Here is a 22,897-nt window from a genome sequence, read left to right as displayed (position 1 = left end):
CGATAAAAATATGTTATATATATTTTGTGTGTAGTGTTGCTGGTTTTCCTAAAACGCAAAGAATACTTTGAAATTCCTTATAACATAAACTACAGGGAAACTACCTCTGTTTGCTCTGGTATCTAATTTACAGAGAATAGTTGAGGTATTCAGCTGCTGCCCAACTCTTGTTTGGTTTTATTTCTTTTCTGGTTTGTTTTTGTTTTGTTGTTTTTGTTTTCAAGACAGGGTTTCTCCATGTAGCTGTGGCTGTCCTGGAACTCACTCTGTAGACCAGGCTGGCCTTGAACTCCCAGCGATAGATCAGCCTGCCTCTGCCTCCCAAGTGCTGAGATTAAAGGCATGTGCCACCACTGTCCAGCTGCTGCCCAACTATTAAACTATAAGCATTCCGATTTTTGGTAATGCTGTGTTAATAGTAACACAAGGTCATGGGAGATTACACAAGCCCAGCCTGGTCTACATAGTGAGTTCCAGGAAACCAGAGCTACAGAGAGACCTTTTCTCAAAAAACAAAGCAAACAAAAAACACTCTCACTTCCCGCCCCCCACAAAAGCATATGTTCTTGTACAAGGTCTGAGTTGATTCCCAACAACAAATCAATTGGTTAACAACCACAGGAACTCAGACTTCTGGGGATCCTACCCACTACCCATTTCTGGCTTCCACAAATGCTCATAAAAATAAATTTAACAAAAAAGCACGACTACTTGAAGCATATAAAGCGTATATTGAAAAGTCTCAGTAATGACCACAAACATTGTTTAGATGTTGAACAATATTTTCATGGGAAGCAGGGTTTCCTTCCTGGCATTGGCTCAAAATGGTCAGACCTGTTGACGACCCAGGCAGACTCTCATGGATTTTCCCCTCCTCAAAGATAGCAGCCAGTGCTCGAAGTGTAGAGCAAGACCTGTGCCCTGCCCACCTTGGCTCAACCACTGCTTCGCTTGCAAAACTCTCTTTCCATTTTCTCCCGTAGCTTTCGGGAGTCATTCTGCCCACCCCAGCATATTTCCTTTGTTTCTTCTGTTTCAACAATGCCTCTTCTCAGTATATCAGAAATCTTATTTTCATTTACTATTTATTATTTATTTATTATCACCCAGAAAGCGCCTACCTGATGAAGTGTGCAGATAACCACTGTGTGTAGCATGTACTTGTGCACAAGTTTAAAAGGAACAATGCTTTTGTGTGTGTGTGGTGTGTGTGTGTGTGTGTGGTGTGTGTGTGTGTGTGTGGTGTGTGTCTGTGTGTGTGTGGTGTGTGTCTGTGTGTATGTGTATATGTGGTGTGTGTCTGTGTGTCTGTGTGTGTGTGGTGTGTGTCTGTGTATATGTCTGTGTGTGGTTTGTGTCTGTGTGTATGTGTGTGTGTGTGTGTATATGGTGTGTGTGTCTGTGTGTGTGTGTGTGGTGTGTGTGTATGTGTGTGTGGTGTGTATGTATGTGTGTGTGGTGTGTGTGTATGTGTGTGTGTATGGTGTGTGTCTCTGTGTGTGTGTCTCTGTGTGTGTATGTGTGTGTGGTGTGTGTCTGTGTGTGTGTGTGTGGTGTGTGTGTGTATATGTGTGTGTGTATGGTGTGTCTGTGTATGTGTCTGTGTGTGTGGTGTGTGTCTGTGTGTGTGTGTGGTGTGTGTCTGTGTGTGTGTATCTGTGTGTGCATGAATGCATGCTTGTATTTGACAACTACAGAAGCCAATTTATAGTATTTTATTTCCTTTGTGGAGGCACAAAGTAAGACTCCTTCATCAAAGAGACCTTTTGCTCTTGTCCCTTCTTTCTAGTAAATAAACATCGTGGATACTCCTGTCATTTATCATGAAGGTGGTAACCCAAACACAACCCATGCCTCATCATACTACGTAGACATGTGTTTTCATTTGGTGCTATTGTGGCTCTTTTTATTCTTTCTTTATAAAATTAATTCTGTCATAGTATCTGAGTTTTTCCCTTTAAAATCAATTAGTTTTTGCCAGGAAAATCTTTTCCTGTTTAATATAGAATAATGATTTTTTTTCATCTGTCAAGGGGGTTATTAATAAATGCCACCAGTGGGGTTAGAACACTCTCTGGTGTTTGCTTTAGGGGAACAAGGGGATTGTTGGAAATCCTAGCCAAACTGAACCATAATTAGAGAGAAAATGTTAGCAATTAGAACTATACATTAGGCTTTAATTTACTACCGTGGAAAAGTCAAGGGTGGAATTTCCGTTCCATTTTTAGGTGCATCCAGATGGATTGCTCATTATAGGATAATTTCCGCCACCCTCTGTATTTCTCAGGGTAGCAGCGTGGCTAAGAGCGCCTCGTAGCCCAGTGGCTGTGACTTCATTTTATCTCTTGATGGGAGAGAAGCGTCAGGTAGGAGGCTGAGCTGGGATCGGTTTCCTACATCAGCACTGACATTGGGAATCTTTTTTATGTGCTGAACTTAACGTCAAGAGAGCAGTGCGTGAACACAAGTGTCTTAATGTAATCTACTTTTCTACTTCCATTGGCATGCGTGGTACTAGTATAGTTTTATTACCTCTCACCTTGAAAGGGTTTTCTTTTTTTTTTTTTCTTTTTTCTATTTTTCGGAGCTGGGGACCGAACCCAGGGCCTTGCGTTTGCTAGGCAAGCGCTCTACCACTGAGCTAAATCCCCAACCCGTTGAAAGGGTTTTCTTGTTGGTATTTCTACTCGTTTTTTCCTAGTAACCAAAATGGACCCTTTAAGCTGCTGTTGCTGTTTTCAGAAGGTCTCCTCAAATCCAAATCATAGAGCTGCAATCCAATCCCAATCTAATGCCAGTAAAAAGACCCCTGTGACTATTAAGTGACAGATTTTTAAAATATGAGCTGTACTTCTCCTATTTATTTCACAATCAAATGTGATCCTTTTCTTTTTTTTTTTTTTATAGAAATGCGCTGTGTTATTACAAAGAGTCTCACAGAATGAAAATATCTCAAAAATGAAGCTAGGCTAACAATTTCCCCCTGAAGAATTGGGGGAAGACGGGGCAGTGTAAGTTTTTCTGCTTTCCCGGAGTGGGTGGGAAGGTAGAAACAGAACCAATCTAAAAATGGCTGATATTACCCAAGCCTGAAAAGGGGTCCCAGAAGACACAGTCACCCCTGCTGAAAAGCTTAGCAAGAGCATCTTAGCAGAGCTCCTAAGCAGGCACTTGCAGTTCAGGATTTCGTCTTCCGGTTGTTTTCTTTTCACCTGGACCCTACGTGGTTCAAAACTCAGACCTGGGGCAGGACAGACAAGGGAGCTCTGGGAAGAGTTCTCCCAGCACCACTGCCCTGTGCACTGGTCCCTGGTTCCTATCTAGTCCCTGGGGACATTATATTTAATATATTTTATATAAATACCCAGGAATAGAAAATATAAAATCTGAGAAATTGAGGGAAAGTGAGGGACTTGGGGAGAAGATGGAGCTGCACACCTCGCTCAGGCCATCTTGACCTCTTCTTTGACCCCTTTGGCTTCTGGCTTCTCCTCCTTGGTTTTCTCCTCTTCTGTGACTTCTTTTTTCTCTTCGGGATCATTTTCTTTCTCATCTTCTGTTTTGACTCTTTTGGCTTTTTTGAAGTTGGAAGAGTTCTCGAGACCTCCTTCTCCCTCCTCATCAGAATCAGGGAATTCCTCCTCACAGGCAATGCGTTTGTCAGAGGAGCAGATGGAAATTCGTTTGTCAGGGTCTTCCTCATCATCATCACCGCTCTCTTCTGGGATGGCATCCTCTGGATGGCCTGCATTTGGATCCCAGGGGCATGGGGCAGCATTCTCAAGTTCTCAAAGTGCCACTGCTTGATCTTTTCTAGGTATTCATTAAGTGGTCTGGTTAGTCATATTGGAAGGGCTGATGTGAAGCCTGAAATCTGGTCTAAAGTATTCAAAGTACTCATTGTAGGGTAGCTCATTAGGGATCTCTGTGTCCAGAGCCACAGCTGTTTTGTAAGTCCAGCACCGAGCGACATTACGGATGGTGTAGCCACCTCCTCCCAGCATTAGCATCGGCAAGTTGAAACTCTTCACGAACTCCACACACTCGGCGTGTCCTTTGAGGGTCAGAATGAAGCAACCTAGCCGATCCCCAGACCGGGAGTCTGAGCCGCTCTGTAGGACCACTGCACTAGGCTGAAACATCTCCATTACTTTGGACATGACTGGCTTGAAGATGGCTTCATAGGACTCATCATCAGTGCCGTCTCGCAGTGGGTAGTTAATGGCGTAGTACTTGCCTGTGTCAGCTCCAATATCCCGTAGGTCCCCAGTTCCTGGGAAGTACTCTCCATATTTATAAAAGGACACAGTCATGACCCCGTCTGTAGTATAGAAGGCCTCTTCTACGCCATCGCCATGGTGAATATCAATGTCAATATACAGCAGCCTCTGGAGATACTTTAGCAGTTCCAGGATGGCCAAGACGATATCATTGACGTAACAGAAGCCAGATGCTTCAGACTTTTTTTACATGGTGCAGGCCCCCAGCCCAATTCACAGCGATGTCTGTCTGCTGCTTATTGAGTTTCACAGCACTTTCGACACAGCCACCCGCGGACTACTGACAGAACTCAAACAAGCCATCGAATACCGGACAGTCCTCACCCACGTTGAATCTCTGCATCTGCTCGCTGTATTCAGACATATTATCTGGGCGAATAGAACGCAAGAATTTAATGTAGTCCTCGCTGTGGTACTTAGTCATCTCCTCAGCACTGGCTTTGTGAGGACGATAGATTTTTTTCGGTAGAAACCATAGTCGGGCAGCAAATTATGAGTCATTCGGATTTGGTGAGGCTTCATTGGGTGCCCTTGTCCAGAATAGTAGTTTCCTACATCCCCGTCGTAGTAGTAACAGACTTTCCTCTCGGTGCCCTGAGTCTGCGCCATCTTGCTCGCCGCCAGGACCTCCCGTCAGTCTCCTGATTTCTTTCTTAAGTATCCTAACCAATTTTCCTTTTGTAAAATGAATCTAGAGGCAAAATGTTAATCGCTGTTGAAAAGAAATGGGTTTATTTCAGGATGCGCAAGGTTCTCACATTTAAAACTTCTGGTTACTTGAGGTTGGGGATTTAGCTCGGTGGTAGAGCGCTTGCCTAGCAAACGCAAGGCCCTGGGTTCGGTCCCCAGCTCTGAAAAAAGCAAAAAGAAAAAAAAAACAAACTTCTGGTTACTTTAAATTATAGTGAGTCGAAAACTGGCTACTGTTCCCTTCATGGATGCAAACGCTGTTACCATTAGCTTTTACTTTGTAATTTTATTTTATTTTTTTTTTATTTTTTTATTTTTTATTTTTTTTTTTTTTTGTGGCATTGGTGATTGACCCTGGGATCTGCCGGGTGCTGGTGAGTTCTCTCTCTAACTCTTCTTCCTTCATCTCTTTATTTGGAGAGAGGCTTTCTCTAAGTTCTCCAGCTTGGCCTTGAAACTCACCCTCTAGCCCAACGGGACCTTGAACTTTTTTTTTTTTTTTTTTTTTTTTTGGTTCTTTTTTCCGGAGCTGGGGACCGAACCCAGGGCCTTGCGCTTCCTAGGTAAGCGCTCTACCACTGAGCTAAATCCCCAGCCCCGGGACCTTGAACTTTTAACTCCTCAGCTTCTGTTCAAGTAAGTTGAGGGCTGCAGGCCTGTACTTCCTCATGATTCTTTACGTCTCACTGTAGAAAATACATGCAGTACAAAGTTGACTACTTGAGCTATTTTTTTGACATAGATTCCCCATGGTCCACTTGGCTTACAGACGTGCCCTATGGAAGAATAGTCATACAACTTGAACAACATAGATGCTGACATAGGAACTACATAGATAAGGTTAGCATGACCCCTGCACAAAAACGACACACAAATTTGGCAAGAACTCCTTTTTTTAAGGTTTATTTATTTTTATTTATATGAGTACATTGTCTCTGTCTTCAGACACACCAGAGGTCATCGGATCCCATTACAGATGGTTGTGAGCCACCATGTGGTTGCTGGGAATTGAACTCAGGACCCCTGGAAGAACAAGCAGTGCTCCTAACCGCTGAGCCATCTCTCTAGCCCAATTATTCCTTCTTATTATTAATTGTATTTATTTTTTCTGTGTGTGCGTGTGTGTGTGTGTGATATATACATACATATATATATATACAGGGTCTCAAGCAGCCCAGTCTAGCTTGACTTGGTATGCAGCTGAAGCTCTTCATTCTCCTGCCTCTATCCCCCACATGCTAGAATTGTAGATGTATACCACATGTAATAGATGTATCTATTAGAAGTATTCTCTATAAAAGAGGAAAAGGAGGAAAAGGAGGAGGGCAGAAGGAGGAAGAGGAGGGGGGAAGAGGAGGAGGAGGAGGAAGAGGGGAGGGGAGGAGGGGGAGGAGGAAGAGGAGGGGGAGGAGGAGGAGGGAGAGGAGGAGGGAGAGGAGGAAGAGGAGGAGGAAGAGGAGGAGGAAGAGGAGAGGGGAGGAGGGGGAGGAGGAGGAGGAGGGGGAGGAGGAGGGAGAGGAGGAAGGCATGAAATTCCAGGATTCTATCCTTTTCTCTAAACACGAGTTAAGAGTGTTTCTCAGATCGAGCACTTGAGCGGAACTCATGAAGCCCTGGTTTCAATCCCCTCAACCACATAGAATCAGGCATGGAGGCACACACTTACAATCCCAGTACTCTGAACAGGAGGCAGGGGCATTAGATTATCTTCAGGTACCTGGTAATTTGAGGCCAGCCTGGGTGATAAGAGACCCTGTCTCAGAAAGGTCAAAAAGAAAAAGGTGGCTGAAGAGACAAGGTAAGAGTGTTCGCTTTCTGCTCTTCCAAAGGACCTGGGTTTGAGTCCCAACCCCCACATCACAATCTCCTGAACTCCTTCAGATCCAGGGGATGGGATGCCCTCTGGCCTCACTAGGCACCAGGCATAGTCATGGTACACAAACTAATACAGGCACACAAACGTAGAAAATAAACACATCTTTTAAAAATTAAAAAACAAAGTATTCTTTAGTTATTTTTTAATTTGTTATATAAGATCTACCTACTTATAATAGTTTCCCATTTTTAAACAACCATAAATATGAAGTTAAATAAAAAAAATACAGTGTCCACATCTCTTTTCTAGGGATTATTAATCTCAATCCATGGATTTTACAGACAGTTTTGATATATCAAATGAAGGTATTTTTCTCTAAATATCTGCTGCAAATATCAAAATATAAGGTGCTCTACTGAAGCAAAAATAATAAATAAATAAATAAATAAATAAAATTATAAAACATGATTGGCAGATATACTTGGCCCTTTACAGAAGCAGTAGTCTCTCTTCCTCCTGCTTAAATAATCTAGTTTATGGTTTAAGAATAGATTGCCAATTCTAATAAAATAATAAAATGCAAATATCAACTAATATCGGTTTTTATACACATTAGCTGCTTCTTGAATCACCGTGACAGAGCGGTCAACAGAAGCAGCCTAAAGAAGGCAGACTCCACTGTGGCACAGTCTTAGGGATACAGTCAATCTGCGTGGGGAAGGCACTGTGAATGGCAAGGGTCTCTGGCAGCTACAGTATGAGGTCTGGCGAATCAGAGTGCAGAGTGATGGACTGGGAGAAAAGAACCAGACACCACCACAGTGACCCACTTCCCCCAGGTAGGCTCACCTCCTAAAAGCTCCATTAGGCTGTGGTGACTTTAATACGGTTGGCCGTAGATCGTGGCCTTATTAGGAGATGTGGCCCTGTTGGAGTAGGTGTGGCCTTCTTGGCAGAAGTTCATCACTGTGGGGGTGAGCTTTGAGGTCCTATGCATAAGCTCAGCCCAGTGTGGAAAAGACCCTCCTCCTAGATGCCTGAGGAAGAGAATCTCCTCCTGGCTACTTTCTGATCAAGATGTAGAACTCTTGGCTCCTCCAACACCATGCCTACCTGGAGGCTCCCATGCTCCCGCCTTGATGATAATGGGCTGAACCTATGAAACTGTAACCCAGCCCTAATTAAATGTTGATTTATAATGTTTGCCTGGTCATGGTGTCTCTTCATAGCAAGAATACTTAAACTAAGACACCTCCCAAAATGGCACCACTGACGGAGGGCCAAGTATTCACTCATTTCACAATGGAGCCATAAGAGTGTGCTACTTGAAATCATAACGGTGAGGACTAAGTGACCTCATTAAAAATGAGCTGTATCCATATGCTCCACGATTCCATTCCTGAAAGGCTATAAAAGCTTGCTGGAGAGCTGACTTAACAGTTAAAAGCACTCACTGCCCGTTTGTAAGCCTCAGCTTTGGCCCCCAGCACCATATAGAAGCTCACTACCATCTCTTACTCCAGCTCTAAGGGCCCAAACACCCTCTTCTGATCTCCATAGGCATCAGGCCTGCATGTGGTGCACACACATACATGCAGGCAAAACTCGTGCACGTAAGAGAGATGGCTCATCGGTTAAGAGCACTGACTGCTCTTCCAGAGGTCCTGAGTTCAATTCCCAGCAACCACATGGCGCCTCACAACCATCTGTAATGGGATCGGATGCCCTCTTCTGGTGTGTCTGAAGACAGCTACAGTGTACTCGCATACACAAAATAAATACATAAATATAATAAATAATTAGATAAGTAAATTTTCTTTTAAATGATTTAAAATTTATTGCGTTCAATCTTAGGTAAAATTTCCATCGCACTTGATGGGCTGAGCAGCTCATCTACCATTCAGGTCCAAATCCGGGGCTTTAAGTTGCTCCACGCCAACATCTACCCCATTTGTGAGCTGCTGGAGCGCATGAAGGGGCCGGCCCTACAGATCCAAAGCCACAGGATCCCCATGACACAGGGCAACAGCAGGACATGAGAGGAGTCCCAGTAAGGATCCATATTGACACTGTCGCAGAAACCAGAGGCCTTGTACCAGACAAGTGACTCATTGTAATGAACATTTGCAACTAAAGAAGTGTGCACAGTACAGTATACTATGGGATGCACTGTGACACACTACAGCTTCTACAACGAGACCTTTTTTTCCTTTTGAGGGGAAGATTACAAGGGCAGAGGACAGGTAGGAAGGGACTGGGAGGTAAGTGGAATTGGGGTGCATGTTGTGAAATTCACAAAGAATCCGTAAAAAGTTTTTAGAAAATCTTCAACAGCACTGATAAAATTTCAAAAATTATCTCCAGAAAGAATAGGAATATAGCTAAGAAGTAGAGTGCGTTACCTAGCAGCATGCATGTGCTCTGGGTTTAATCCCCAACAAAGAAAAGAGAAAGGAAGAAGCGTGGGGGGTGGAGAGGACAAGGGAGAGGGAGAGAGGGAGAAGGAGAGGGAGAGGGAGAGGGAGAGGGAGAGGGAGAGGGAGAGGGAGAGGGAGAAGGAGAGGGAGAGGGAGAGGGAGAGGGAGAGGGAGAGGGAGAGGGAGAGGGAGAGATTGGAGATTAAACAAGCCAAAGCCTTTGCAATTTTTCTGACAAACCACACTAATCCTTGGGTGTGAACTACTATCCTATCTTTTTCTTTTGTTTTGTTTATTTAAGACATGGTCTCTCTGTGAGCCCTGGGTGTCCTGGAACTCACTCTGTAGTTCAACCCAGCCTCAAACTCAGAGCTCTATTCTATCTTGAGAGAGAGAGAGAGAGAGAGAGAGAGAGAGAGAGAGAGAGAGGAAGAAGGTGGAGAAGGAGGAGGAGGAGAGGGGTAGGAGGAGGAGGGGAGGGGATGAGGGAAGGGAGGGGGTGGCAAGGGGAGGATGGCAAGGGGAGGAGAGGGGAGGGCAGGGGAGGAGGGGGACGGGGAAGGGGAGGGGAGGGGAGGAGAGGAGGAGGAAAAGAGAAATGTTATTACCCAATTGTCCCACTTTGACTTAAATCTCAACGAGCTAAATATTTCATGTCTTTGTAATATAGAAGACTGACTCCCTTGCCTAGCATATACAAAGCCCCTTCATTCTGCCCCCCAACACTTCATGGTACACATTTACTGTGGAAGCAGAGACAAGGAAACCACAAGTTCAAAGCCATCTTCGATTATACAGCAAGTTTGATAAGCATCTATCTCAAAGAAGAGAAGAAAATACTCCTTCAGTCAACTGTTCAGAATAAGTGCTTGTTACCGATCACTTCATCCAGCGTCGCAGGGCAAGGACAACTAGAGAGCTCACTGGCAAGGCTATGAAGCAAAGCGACCTCCGTGGGAAAGTCCAGGCTACTTGATAGAAGACTATCAATGTTCTGCCTTCGGTCTCGTTAAATTCACTCTTCAGGCACCGTAATCCCAAGGTGGACTGTGATCGTTGGTCACATTTTCAGGAAAGCTCCCATCTTCCACCCTAAAAGCCCAGGCCCAAACAGGTTCCTATGGGTTCCCCGAACATTAATGAGCTGGCATATGCCTCCTTGTGCAGAGTCTCCCCTAGCTACACAAAGCTGACATCCTGCCAATATATTGACCCAACTCCATTTATGCAAAGATTTACCTTAGCAACCTGGCAATTACTAAATACAATTGTTTCAGCATAGACTGTGATACCTTTTCTGCTTGTTCACTTGTTTGTTTGTTTGGTTGGTTGGTTCGTAGTATCTGCGGTGTCTAGAGCAACGCACAGCAATGTGCTTTATACTGAATTTAATAACTGCCTGTTTGGATTAATCGATGAGCAGTTAAGTTCATAAAACCTTAGCGATGACCCACTGGATCTAATCACCCATAAAGCACTCAACAATCCCAGCACACGGAGAGGCAGTAGCCAAACTAACGTACCATCTCAGATTCGGGTGGGTCTCCTCTGAGTAGGGGCACTGCCTGGGGCCATTTCTCAAATGTCACAGATGCCTGTTTGCTATGTTAATGTGCTGCCTCTAATGTTTTATTCAGTGTGAAGGGTATAGAGAGTGACTCCACCATCAGCGGTTCCATACTATATTATATGGAATCACTCATCTGTCAAATATTGAGTTACATAGCTAAGGAGTGTTCTCAGGGCTAGTCCCTGGGGAAGCTAAAGATGAGAGACTTCTCCCCAGAGTTCACCATCTAATGGGGGGAAATGAACACACATGGGGGGAAATACGGTAAATATCATCTTAGGAGTACACAGAGTAAATACAGAAGAGCAATCGCAGGCTACAGAGCTTGGTTTGAGCTTAGAGGTAGAAATGGTGGCTGAGGAGCTGGGAGGAGGAAGAAGCAATGTGTCCCTCTGCCTAGAGATTTCAGAGAAAGCTTTACAGGAGTGAAGTCTGCGTCGAGTATGAAAGAATAAATAGTTTGTGCTCAATTATTAAAGGATGAGAAACATCTGGATTGAAAGCCTGGCCTTTGAAAGTTCACTGTGTCTGAAACTGAGTAGAAATTGAGTGGATATTATTACAGTGTTTAAGCTGTGGGTCTCAACACTGAAACTGCAGGTCACGAAAAACCTGGCTTCTTAACATGCGAGGACCAAACTGTAATACAAGATCAAATGTGTGCTGAGTCCATGATGTTTTCTACCGGGCTTACCCTCGCTGTGTCACGTGACTTCACAGCAGCCTGGGCTCTTGAACACACAGCATACAAACTTTGCACCATACATGTAGTGACGTGCAACGCTGCCTCACGAACATCAGCTCAGATTCAAGACTTAAGTATGCTATGAATTGTGCTGTCTGTACTACACAGACAGCTTTCTGTTCTGACTGAAACATAACGGTTAGTGAAAACACAGTGACACGTGCCTGTAATCCCAACACACACACACACACACACACACACACACACACTATCTTACCTATTGAAAACAAGACTTTTTTTTTCCTACTGTCATTCCCGAGCACTTTGGATTGTATTGTGTTAGGATGTTTGCCTTTTGAGATTTATTTTCCATTAATTTTCATTGCGTATGTGTGTATTTTGTGCACATGATTGTAGGTGTCCGTGGAGTTCGGTGGCATCTCTGGAGTTGCAGTTACAGGAAATTGTGAGCCATTAAGCTAGATTTTAGGAACCCAGCTTGGCCCCTCTGCAAGAATAGTAGACACCCCTAACTGCTAAACCACCCCTCCAGCCCATTCGTTGGTGGCGGTGGTGGGTTTTTTGGGTTTTTGTTTTGTTTTTTGTTTTTTAATGGCTCTCTGAGTTACCAGCTCAACTATCACTTTTAAGAAGTAGGACCAGTGAGATGGCTCAGCAGGTAAAGGCACACAAGATCAAGCCTGGTGACATGAGTTCAATCATTAGGACACACATGACAGGACAGAACCAACTCCTGAAAATTGTCCTCTGACCTCCACGTTGGTGTGTGTGTAGATGCACATGTGTATACAGAAAACTAATAAAAATGCAACCTTGGGGCGGGAGAGATGCCTAGGAGGTAGAGAGCACTGGCTGCTCTTTCAGAGGACTGAGCATCTACAGGAAGGCTCACAGCTATCTGTAACTCCAGTTACAGGAGATACAACACCTTCTTCTAGACTTTGAGGGCATTACATACATGGCACACAGATAAACATGCAAGCAAAGCACTCTTTGATGATGATGATGGTGGTGGTGATGATGACGATGATGATGATGACAACAATGACGATAATGATGATAATAAACCTTAGCAGGGTGGTAGTGGTACACACCTTTAATTCTAGTACTGTGAAGGCAAAGGCAGAGAGATCTCTGAGTTTAAGGCCAGCCTAGTCTACAGATCAAATTCCAAAGTGGCCAGGGTTACCTAGAGAAAAACCCTCCCTCGAAAGCCAAACAACGGGGCTGGGGATTTAGCTCAGTGGTAGAGCGCTTACCTAGGAAGCGCAAGGCCCTGGGTTCGGTCCCCAGCTCCGAAAAAAAGAACCAAAAAAAAAAAAAAAAAAAAAAAAAAGAAAGCCAAACAACAACAACCACACACATGCACAGAACAACCTTAGAAAATTTAATTGTGAAATGGATTTTGGCTTGGGATCAAGACGGACTTTCCAAAAGTCCCAACGGAATTTCCAAAAATGGGTTTGAACATACTTCCAATATTCCATGTTTCTGCAAAGCAGCCATCCAGACGTGAACCATAAGATAAAAACAGCAATCAGCTCTGAAACACTGAGGATGATCTGTGTCTTGCAATATCAAATATGCAACCAAGATTTTTTTGTGTATTATTCAGACCAGGTATATAGCCCAGGCTAGCCTTGAACTTGTTATCATTGGGAATAATCTTGAATTTCTGGCTCTGGCTCTGGCTCTGCCTCCAGAGTGCTGAGATTAAGAGGTGTGTCAATATACCCAGTTTATTCTGTGCTGGGAATTAAACCTGAATTATATAATTAAATTATAATTAAATTGAATCAACCCAAGATTCAATTCTTGCATGAAATTTAAACAAGCACGTGTATATATTTAGCTATGTATGCGTTCGGCTACAGGTTAGGACAGGCATGATGCAGTTATGACGATAATGGCTCACCTATACGGTATTACACACATATACACACATTGTGCAAGACACATAAATCTAGCTCTTGACTGGCTGGTTGTTGTACACCTTAAATCCCAGCACTTTGAGGCCAAGACAGGTAGATCTCTGAGTTCAAGGCTACCCTGGTCTTCAGAGTTGCTCTGCTGTGCTAACTCCCAAATGTGACTTTTGTCTGCATGGTCCAAAAGGGCCTCACAGCCATCTTCTAAGCCACAGGATCAGAAACAGAAGTAGACATGGAGAAGAAAGACGCACCTTGTAATTCCTCTTCTTGGAAGCTGCCCATGTCATTCCTTTCACATCCCATGGACTAAAAAGTCTTACTCGTGGGCACATGCAACTCTTAGGTAGATGGAATTTTTCCCCTGGTCAATTTTGTATCCAGACAAAGATTTGGGACTATGACTATAAGCCACAAATACAGAGTTCTTCACTGAAGACAACTCAAGAGATCCCAAGAACGAAATAAGAAAAGGTTGTGAATAGTTCATAAAAGTCTTTTGTTTGCCAATTAAGGCCAGGTAACCAGCACTGCCCCGAAGGGAGCACTGTCTCCAACACACACAGGTGACTGTCCCCACCTCAGGGAATTTTCTGATGGTTAGCTACCTCACCCTGAATAAGTGGACTCAAGTTGGTATATAATCCAGTTTACACAGGTTTTAGATGATGACTCGTGCAGTAGAGAGAGGTTTTGTGCACAGATGTTCTTCAGCGACAAAGACCCCTGACTTCTAGAATGTTCTTCTATAAGATATCCCATGGCTATGTTTCCCTGTCCCTAAAAGTTTTAAGTGTTGCCTCCTGTTGACGCCACATCTAAAGCGGGACTCCTTCCAGGAACTCTCATTTCTCCTGGGCTAGGACCTTGTCAGTCTTACTTCTCATTGTGTGCTAACAATTAACACTCTCTAGCAACTCGGAATCCTGGAGAATGGTGCCCAGAGCATGGCCAACCTCCATTAGTGTGTGCTGTGTAAAAATATAATCCAATGGAGGAAGGGCCTAGAGGGAGGCCCCATCGCAAAGCAGATGAAAGACTACAGGATACCATGTCTAACTGCAACTGATCTTTCCATGATCATCTTTTTCACCCCTCTAGGTTACGCTCTTCTTTTAGAATGCTGGAAAACGGACACAAACCCAGCACCAGCACCAGCACCAGCACCACCACAACCACCACCAGCAACAACTCCAGCAGCATCAGCATCAGCACCACCAGCAGCACCGGCAGCAACAGCAGCAGCAGCAGCAGCAGCAGCAGCAGCAGCAGCAGCAGCAGCAGCAACTCCAGCAGCAGCACCATGAGCAACAACAGCACCACCAGCACCAGCAGCAGCACCACCACCAGAACCAGCAGCAGCATCAGCACCCCCACCAAAACCAGCACCTGCAGCAGCACCCCTACCAGAACCAGCACCAGCTGCAGCACCACCAGCTACAAAGACCCCTGACTTCTAGAATGTTCTTCTACAAGATATCCCATGGCTATGTTTCCCTGTCCCTAAAAGTTTTAAGTGTTGCCTCCTGTTGACGCCACATCTAAAGTGGGACTCCTTCCAGGAACTCTCATTTCTCCTGGGCTAGGACCTTGTCAGTCTTACTTCTCATTGTGTGCTAACAATTAACACTCTCTAGCAACTCGGAATCCTGGAGAATGGTGCCCAGAGCATGGCCAACCTCCATTAGTGTGTGCTGTGTGAAAATATAATCCAATGGAGGAAGGGCCTAGAGGGAAGCCCCATCGCAAAGCAGATGAAAGACTACAGGATACCATGTCTAACTGCAACTGATCTTTCCGTGATCATCTTTTTCACCCCTCTAGGTTACGCTCTTCTTTTAGAAAACGGACACAAACCCAGCGCCAGCGCCACCAACAATACCAGCAACACAAGTACCAGTATTACCAGCTCTAGCACCAGAACCAGCACCACCAGCAGCGGCAGTAGCACCACCAAGAGCAGCAGCACTAGTAAACCTCCCCCTCTTCCTCTAAGTCAATCAAACAGCAGGGCTACCCTCTGGCAGGAGGCTGCCTTTAGCCATCTAAGTCTCTCCCAGAAGACTTCAGTAAGAATCTTTCCTTTCTCTCCCATCAACTCCACACCCATGGGAACTGGGTAATAACTCAGGTCTTCTCGCTCCAAAAAAACCCACGGCTGTGCACAGCCCCAATCACATAGACTTCTAGTGTATTATGCCTTCTCTCTCCTTGACTCGGGAATCTTACTCTCTTCATCCCCTCCTCTTCTCCCATTTTTCTCAGCCCCTTTGTCTATGCCAGTGTTATCCAAGTTGGGGCATCTTGACTTTTAACATAGTCTACACCAGTAATCTTACTTCTGTGTCTTTAGCAACTACCAGTATTTTGATAGCTCATATATATCTTTTTTTAAAGAATTATTTAGTTAGTTAACTAGTTTATGTATGTGAGTACACTGTAGCTGTCTTCAGATGCACCAGAAGAGGGCATCAGATCCCATTACAGATGGTTGTGAGCCACCATGTGGTTGCTGGGATTTGAACTCAGGACCTCTGGAAGAGCAGTCAGTGCTCTTAACCACTGAGCCATCTCTCCAGCCCGCTCATATACATCTTTAGTGCACAAGTTTCATTCACTCAAGTGTGTGTTTGTGTGTGTGTTTGTGTGTGTGCTCTCCTTTTCTGTCCTAAAGACTCACAATACTGGTACCTGCCATGTAACAAACGTTCATTAGTGTTGAAGACCGAATCTCGCCAGGCAGTGGTGGTGCCTACCATTAACCCCAGTACTCAGAAGGCAGAGGCAGGCAGATCTCTGAGTTCACAGCTAGCCCTACAATATGAGTTCCAGGATTGTCAGGGCTACACAGAGAGATCCTGTCTTTAAAATTAAAAAAAAAAAAAGACAGAATTTTATTATAAAGGTCTGGTCTGCCTGAATTCTCTATGCATACTAGGCTTACAACTCACAGAAATTCTTCTGCCTGTCTCTGAGGTGCTGAGATTAAAGGGTACTTAAATGACATTTCCTCACTATGGACCGTTAGTCTCTCAAAGTGGAGTTTGTCTTATTCACATAAGGATTTTAAAGTTACTGAGGAGGGTGTGGAGGTCTTTTATATAGTTAAATTTGTTTATTAGCTCTCAAAGATATTCACTTAGCAATGATTATCTGGAGTCAGTGAAATGATAAATGGGTGTCCTAGTTAGGGTCACTATTGTTGTAAGGAAACATGGACACCAAAAAGCAAGTTGGAGAGGAAAAAAAAAGGGTTATTTGGACTTCACTTCCACATCATTATATATCATCAAGAAAATCAGAACTGGAACCCAAATAGGGAAGGAACCTGGAGACCGGAGCTGATGCAGAGGTCATGAAAGGCACTGCTTCCTGGCTTGCTCAGCCTGCTTTCTTATAGAACCCAGGACCGCCAGCCCAGGAGTGGCACCACCCACAGTGGGCTATAGTAGTTGATCACTAATTAAGAAAATGCCCTACAGGCTTGCCTAAACCAGATCATGGAGACACTTTCTGCACTGAGGTTCCCTTTTCTTTGACCAAGTTGACATAGAACTATCCAGCACAGCCGGTAAAGGTGCTGGTCGCTAAGCTGGACATCCTGAGTTCCCAGAATCCATAGGGTAAAAGTAGAGAACTCCTGAAAGTAGTAGTTCTATAGTCATAGAACACACAGGTGCCAAGGTGTGCTTGCACACACACACACACACACACACACACACACGTGCACATAATAAAATTAATTAAAATACATTTGTTTTTGACATCTTTTAAAAGCATCATTTACTCCTTAACAAATTAGCATTCCCTTCCTCTTGTTCTCTGCAGCAGGTCTGTGTGTCAGCCTAACCAATCTCAAACCTGAGATCTTTCGCCTTAAAAGAGCTGGCTAGTGGGCACCGCCATTTTACCTTGAGGTCAGGATGCCACCATTCATAAAAACTGTTCAGCAAAAATTTTAACTTTAAGTCATGTGTGAGTCACAGAAATCATGGGTAGTTTCTATATAGGAAGAGAATTGGTCGATGACCTTACAGTCTGCGGTCCAACTCCCCAACAATGATCAGCAGCAGCTTTGAATGGATCCAAGGCTCTAGCAGTGGCTCAGTCCACGTGGCAGGCAGGCAAAAAATTTTTAAAAAAGAGAGAAAGACTCTTCCTTCTTCCAATGTTCTTATGTAAATCTCCAGCAGAAGGTGTGGCCCAATTAAAGATGTGTTCCACCAGGTCTGGCTCTGGGACTTGCTTTGTCCCAGGTGACCTTGAATTCAGAGATCTCCTTGCCTTAAGCTCCTGGGATTCATAGCCACTTTGCCTCAAGATCTCCATACCAAGATCCAGGTCAGAAACTTGTATTTCCCAGTTTCAAGATGAGGATCAAAGGTGAGCCCTCCAATTCTGGATTGTAGTTCATTCCAGATATAGTCAAGTTGACAACCAAGAATAGCCACTACATCGTGTGTGTTACATTTTTGAATTAGGAAAGGAATCTTGGAATTTATCTGACCCTGCAAAGTAATTGTGTCCACAAAGGGAGCAAAAGGAGAACTTTCTCGTTTTGTTCACAACCTGTAGTTTGATGGGAGGGGATCAGTTTATCTTAATTAATTGTTGTAAATTAAATACTTCAACAATTAAAAGTGAACTCTTAGAAGAATGAATAAAGTTACATATCACCCCTTTCTGCTAAAACTGCAGTTGATAATAGAATAAAACTACTTTCCAGTTATTTCTACTTTCTAAAACACACATACACACACACACATGACACACAGCACACAAATTTGCACACACACACACCACACATAGACACATAAATACACACTATGCATACACAGACACCACACAAATTCACACACACACACACAAACACACACCACACATAGACACACACACACCACACATAGACACACATACTCACACATAAATACACACTATGCATACACAAACACACACCACACAAATTCACACACACACACATACACACACACACACACACACACACACACACACACACACACACCTCATGCACGTGCATAGACACACACAGTGCTACCCCAGTCGGGGGCTTTAACAAACTCATTAACTTCCACTCACAGCTGCAGCAATTAGAAACTGTACTTAATGAAGTGTCGTGTTAATTGTTTTCAGAGTTAACCAATTTCTCCATTTAATTGCCAATTGATTAACCTATTGAAATGTTAAATGACTCAGTTTCCTTCCAGAGTAAACAACAGCAGCATATGGAAGCCTCCAGCAGCCAAAGGCAGGACTCACTGGTGTGAGTTCTGTGTGCCGGTATTTTCTTCTCTGCCTCTCTGAGTATTTAATTAGATGCGCGGTGTTATGGGCGTTTTTCTCCGGGAAAAGTTATCAGTACTGCGGCCAGGCAAGGTTGAGGTGCTGCCGCTGACCCGCAGAGGCAAGGCTGTGTGGTTAATAGAAATGGTTTTCATCAATGACTGGGGTACTTGATCGCATTGTGATGATAATTAACTCGCCTGCTTCCCCAAACCTGGGGGAGGGGATTCTATCTTTCTCGTGGCACTAAGTAAGGAAAGAGATGCTCCCCCTGTCATATATAAGCACTTATTAGGCACTCATTGGGTTCTTATAAGCATGCAAATGAACTCGACTTTCTGTAGGCTGATACCACCCTCCTCACACTGTGCCACCATGAGGTAAATAGGGCGTCCTCCGCCTGCAACTTCCCTCTACTAGCCAGTTAGTTCCTCCTGGTAGACTTTTACACCTCTATTTTCATGTAGCATTTCAGGGAAGCTCTACAGCTAGAAAGTAAAAACGTCTCAGCCCAGTATCAATACCAGGAGGCCACACGAGGCAGAGCGGGAGAGATTTGGATCTGGGAAGCTTTTCCTCCCGTGTTTTACTTTAAAGATCGCTGTGTTATTTAGCAAGCAAACGCATGTCAGGTCCTAGTGGTGAGCTATTAGCTCAGCCCTTTCATCTCCTCACACTGTTTTCTGACTCTGAGTGCGTGGTGCTTGCCTGGCCGTTTTCTTTTTACTGTACCGCGCTAGTGTTTAATTGCCAGGCGATCGCCACAAATGAGCCAGCCCCATCACCCTCCTTGGCGCGCTGGGAGCGGGCAACTGGGACAACATGACCACAAACCTATGTTGTGTTCAATAGTGCTTTAGAGGGCTTCTCCCCTCATAGTCCTGGCTCATTCATGTTCGACTCAGCACATTTGTTCTTTCAAAAAGGCCCAGCTTAGAAGAGTTTCAGAGCGGGTTAATAATTCCGCCGAAAATGGTTGCTCACATTGTGAAAGCCTGTTCCTGCAGATGCTTGGGCTTTCTTCGGTCTTGCTGCTCCGCAGCTCGGCCCAGTTGGTAAACAGCTTAAGTCCAGACATCTTTTCATTCTCCGAGCAGCGGATTGAAGTAAAAATGCATCTAAGTGCGACTGGCTGGCGCTGGCCTAACAATAGCCTGTAACATTATGCAAGGGTATTTACATAGGAATAAGGGCCTCAGGAAGGGACGGGGCAATTACTGGTGTGGACCACACATATAAGGCAAGGTTGTCCGATCCCTTCCTCCGTACAGATCTTTTGTAAAGCGCAACAGAAACTCATGAAGACCCCCAGAGAGGTTAAGGGTGGGGCTTTTAAAATATATGTACACACGTACGTACTTTTTAATAAACTGCGTAACGTTAAGTGAGTGCACAAAGAAGGAAATGAAATCTTCTGTTGTTTGGGCCCATCTTGGATGGTTTCTTCAACCCTGAAACAGAAGGAATATGCTTTCAACTCGCTCTCATTTGAATGGGAAGGGGAGGGTCGTGGGGGCTGAATTAAAAAAACAAAAACAAAAACAAAAACAAAAAAGACAAGAATTCTGAAACAGACAAGCCCCGTAGTGGTCATCTTCCGGTGTTTGAAACCTCAGGCGTCATCTGTAAGATATTTCAAAAGTCCGACATTACTTATCTCGAGTATTGTTTAAGCATTGGTAGGAAAAAAAAAAAAACTGTCCATTGGCCAGGGGTAAAAAAGGAAATATTCTCAGCTGTGTTAAAGAGTTAAAGACTTACATGATGAAGAGTTATAGCCACCTACACGGGGAGGGACCCGGAAAAAAAAAACAAAACAAAACACCGGAGTGTCACTTTGAGAGCTCAAGTCAACAGTACAAACTTAGCCCTTTAAAAAATATATGTCTGGGGGTTGGGGATTTAGCTCAGTGGTAGAGCGCTTGCCTAGCAAGCGCAAGGCCCTGGGTTCGGTCCCCAGCTCCGAAAAAAAAAAGAAAAAAAAAAAGAATATATGTCTGAAGAGAATCAATATCGTATCAGTCAAGCTAGAAATGAAAACATCAAACAGTTTAAACTATTTCCACCCCAATACAATTGTCACTGAGTGTGGGGGAGGGGCGTGGGACGTCCTCCATCCGATACCTCCCCCACCCCACCCCCTCAGATTACCAACCCCAACAGGAAAAGCAAATCTGTGGGTGGATCTTTCTGGTGCTCTCCTTATCAGGAGTCGAGCATCTGCCTCTGCCCTTGGTCAGGTAACCCGACTGCTTTTCTCACTCCGGGTCAGAATACTTTCGATACAATATCATTTCAAACGTAAGAGTCAGAAGAGCCCTGCTTCCTGGAGAAGCGAAGCCCTCCCAGCCTGTGTAAGCAGTTAGAGCATTCCTCTGTGCCTTAAGCCAGGCACTTCACTTCCTTTTTCTTTCCCAGTGTTTTTATCTCACACAACGGAACATTGCCTACAAACGGGAGCAGAGGACTGCTTGCCCTGGTTCCTGGGAACCTGTTCTCCCAAAGTCATTTCTCCATCCCAGTTTTTGTGCATGTAGTTGGATCATAAAATACGTAGCTGCCCATCTGGGATGAGAGAAATAAAACCTTACTGTGCTGATACATACATAAGCTTTGGGTGCCTCTGTGTATCTGGCAGTGGGAGAACGGGATTTCAGCTGTAGCCCTGTCAGACAGGCAGAAATCAATGCCTCATTCAGGACTATTGATCAGCCCTAAATTAATTAGACTGCCAGGCTTATGGAGGTTGATAAGACAACTTGTTAATTTAGTCAATGATAGTGTTTTCCCTGAAGCCGCAAATACCCTCTTCTTTAGAAAAGGCATCTCTGACCTGGCGCTGATTGTGTCTCTTCTGGTTTTGTCTTCCTTGTTCGTTGTCTGTCTGTCTGTCTGTCTGTCTGTCTCTCTCTCTCTCTCTCTCCCTCCCTCCCTCCCTCCCTCCCTCCCTCCCTCCCTCCCTCCCTCCCTCCCTCCCTCGTCGTCTCTGGGTGGTGGTTAGAGGCAGGTGGGTTTTGGGGGCGGGGAGAGCAGAAGTCAAAAAACCTGGATGGTAAGGAGCCCTACTAGAACGTTCATTAACCCATTGCCACTTCCGGTCTCTTGCCTAAAGGGAGTTTGGAGATTAAAAGAATGCCAGTGACCCTTTTAGAACCCAGGATCTGGATTTCCTGTGGGGCTTTGGCCATGTAAGAACACTCCATCCCTAACAAGGATGTTCATTTGGAAGGGGCTACTTTCCTAAACCTTCCTTTAGAATTGACTGATCCAGATCGCTTTTATTCCCCCCACCTCACCCACTTAAACCTATAACCGCGATGGTCATAGCCCAATAACAAAAGACTTGGGGCTCAGTCGGCAATGCAAACTGTGAATGGAATGAAGGTATCCCAGAATGCCCTGAACATGGGGCAGTACTTCCTGCTGGCTTGGAAGGACAAAAGGACAAAGCCTGAGAGAGTGGGGGTCCCACCAACAGCTCTTGGAGGTAACAGCCCGGCTATCAGCAGCACTCTGGGAATGCTAATAAGCAAGTGGGGAACTCGGCTCTCTTGCCATAATTCTATAGTGCGGCTGAGGACCCCATAGTGCTTACTAAATAAAGACAACTAATTGAGAATTTTTTGCACATTTTGCCCAGAGGACTCGTTCATTCGATTCTTTGGGGAGAAAGTATCCCCACGGACAAGAGATGTCAATTGTTCTCCCAGACGCACATCGCCCTTTCCATGGGTCTCAAACTGACTTCCAAAGTATGACAAAAATGTTTGATTTTAATTTTTTTAAATTATGTTGCCCGGAGTTGTTTTAAATCTCGAAGAACAGGCGTTTCAGTGTTCAACTTAAAAAAAAAAAAAAAAAAAAGAATCTTGGCAAAGTTTCCTGACTTAAAGCTCTGTGGGTTTTTCCCCCCGTTTCTTTTCTTTTCTTTTTTCTTTCTTTTTCTTTCTTAAATTGTATTTTCTGCGGCAAGGCCTACATTTTTGTGTCTGCAGGTGACACGTTGATTGAAACTAAAATTAATAAATCAGCTGAAAGGCTCACACCTACAGTTCACAGCAGGGCCTGGAAAACACATTTATAAAGGCGCTTTATGGCCTCATAGAAAGAAGGCATAAATTACAGACGCACTTGTTGCCCCGGGTCTTGATTTTGCTTTGCAATCTGGTATCTTATTTTTGGAGGCTTA

General features: G+C 44.4%; 1 non-coding gene and 1 pseudogene across 1 annotated transcript; one reads left to right on the top strand and one right to left on the bottom strand.

Annotated features, from left to right (window-relative positions):
• Window positions 1-2,884: 2,884 nt before the first annotated feature.
• Window positions 2,885-5,061, bottom strand: Hdac1-ps14 (Histone deacetylase 1, pseudogene 14; annotated as a pseudogene).
• A 695-nt stretch (window positions 5,062-5,756) lies between these two features.
• On the top strand, window positions 5,757-5,868 carry LOC120097200 (U6 spliceosomal RNA). Its single transcript, XR_005494437.1, has one exon. It is a non-coding gene; the product is annotated as a U6 spliceosomal RNA (small nuclear RNA).
• Window positions 5,869-22,897: the final 17,029 nt, after the last annotated feature.

Source organism: Rattus norvegicus, chromosome 15, assembly GCF_036323735.1.
Source record: "Rattus norvegicus strain BN/NHsdMcwi chromosome 15, GRCr8, whole genome shotgun sequence".
Classification (NCBI taxonomy): domain Eukaryota; kingdom Metazoa; phylum Chordata; class Mammalia; order Rodentia; family Muridae; genus Rattus; species Rattus norvegicus.
Note: the sequence above shows the minus strand (reverse complement) of the source record. Positions and strands in the feature narration are given on the sequence as shown.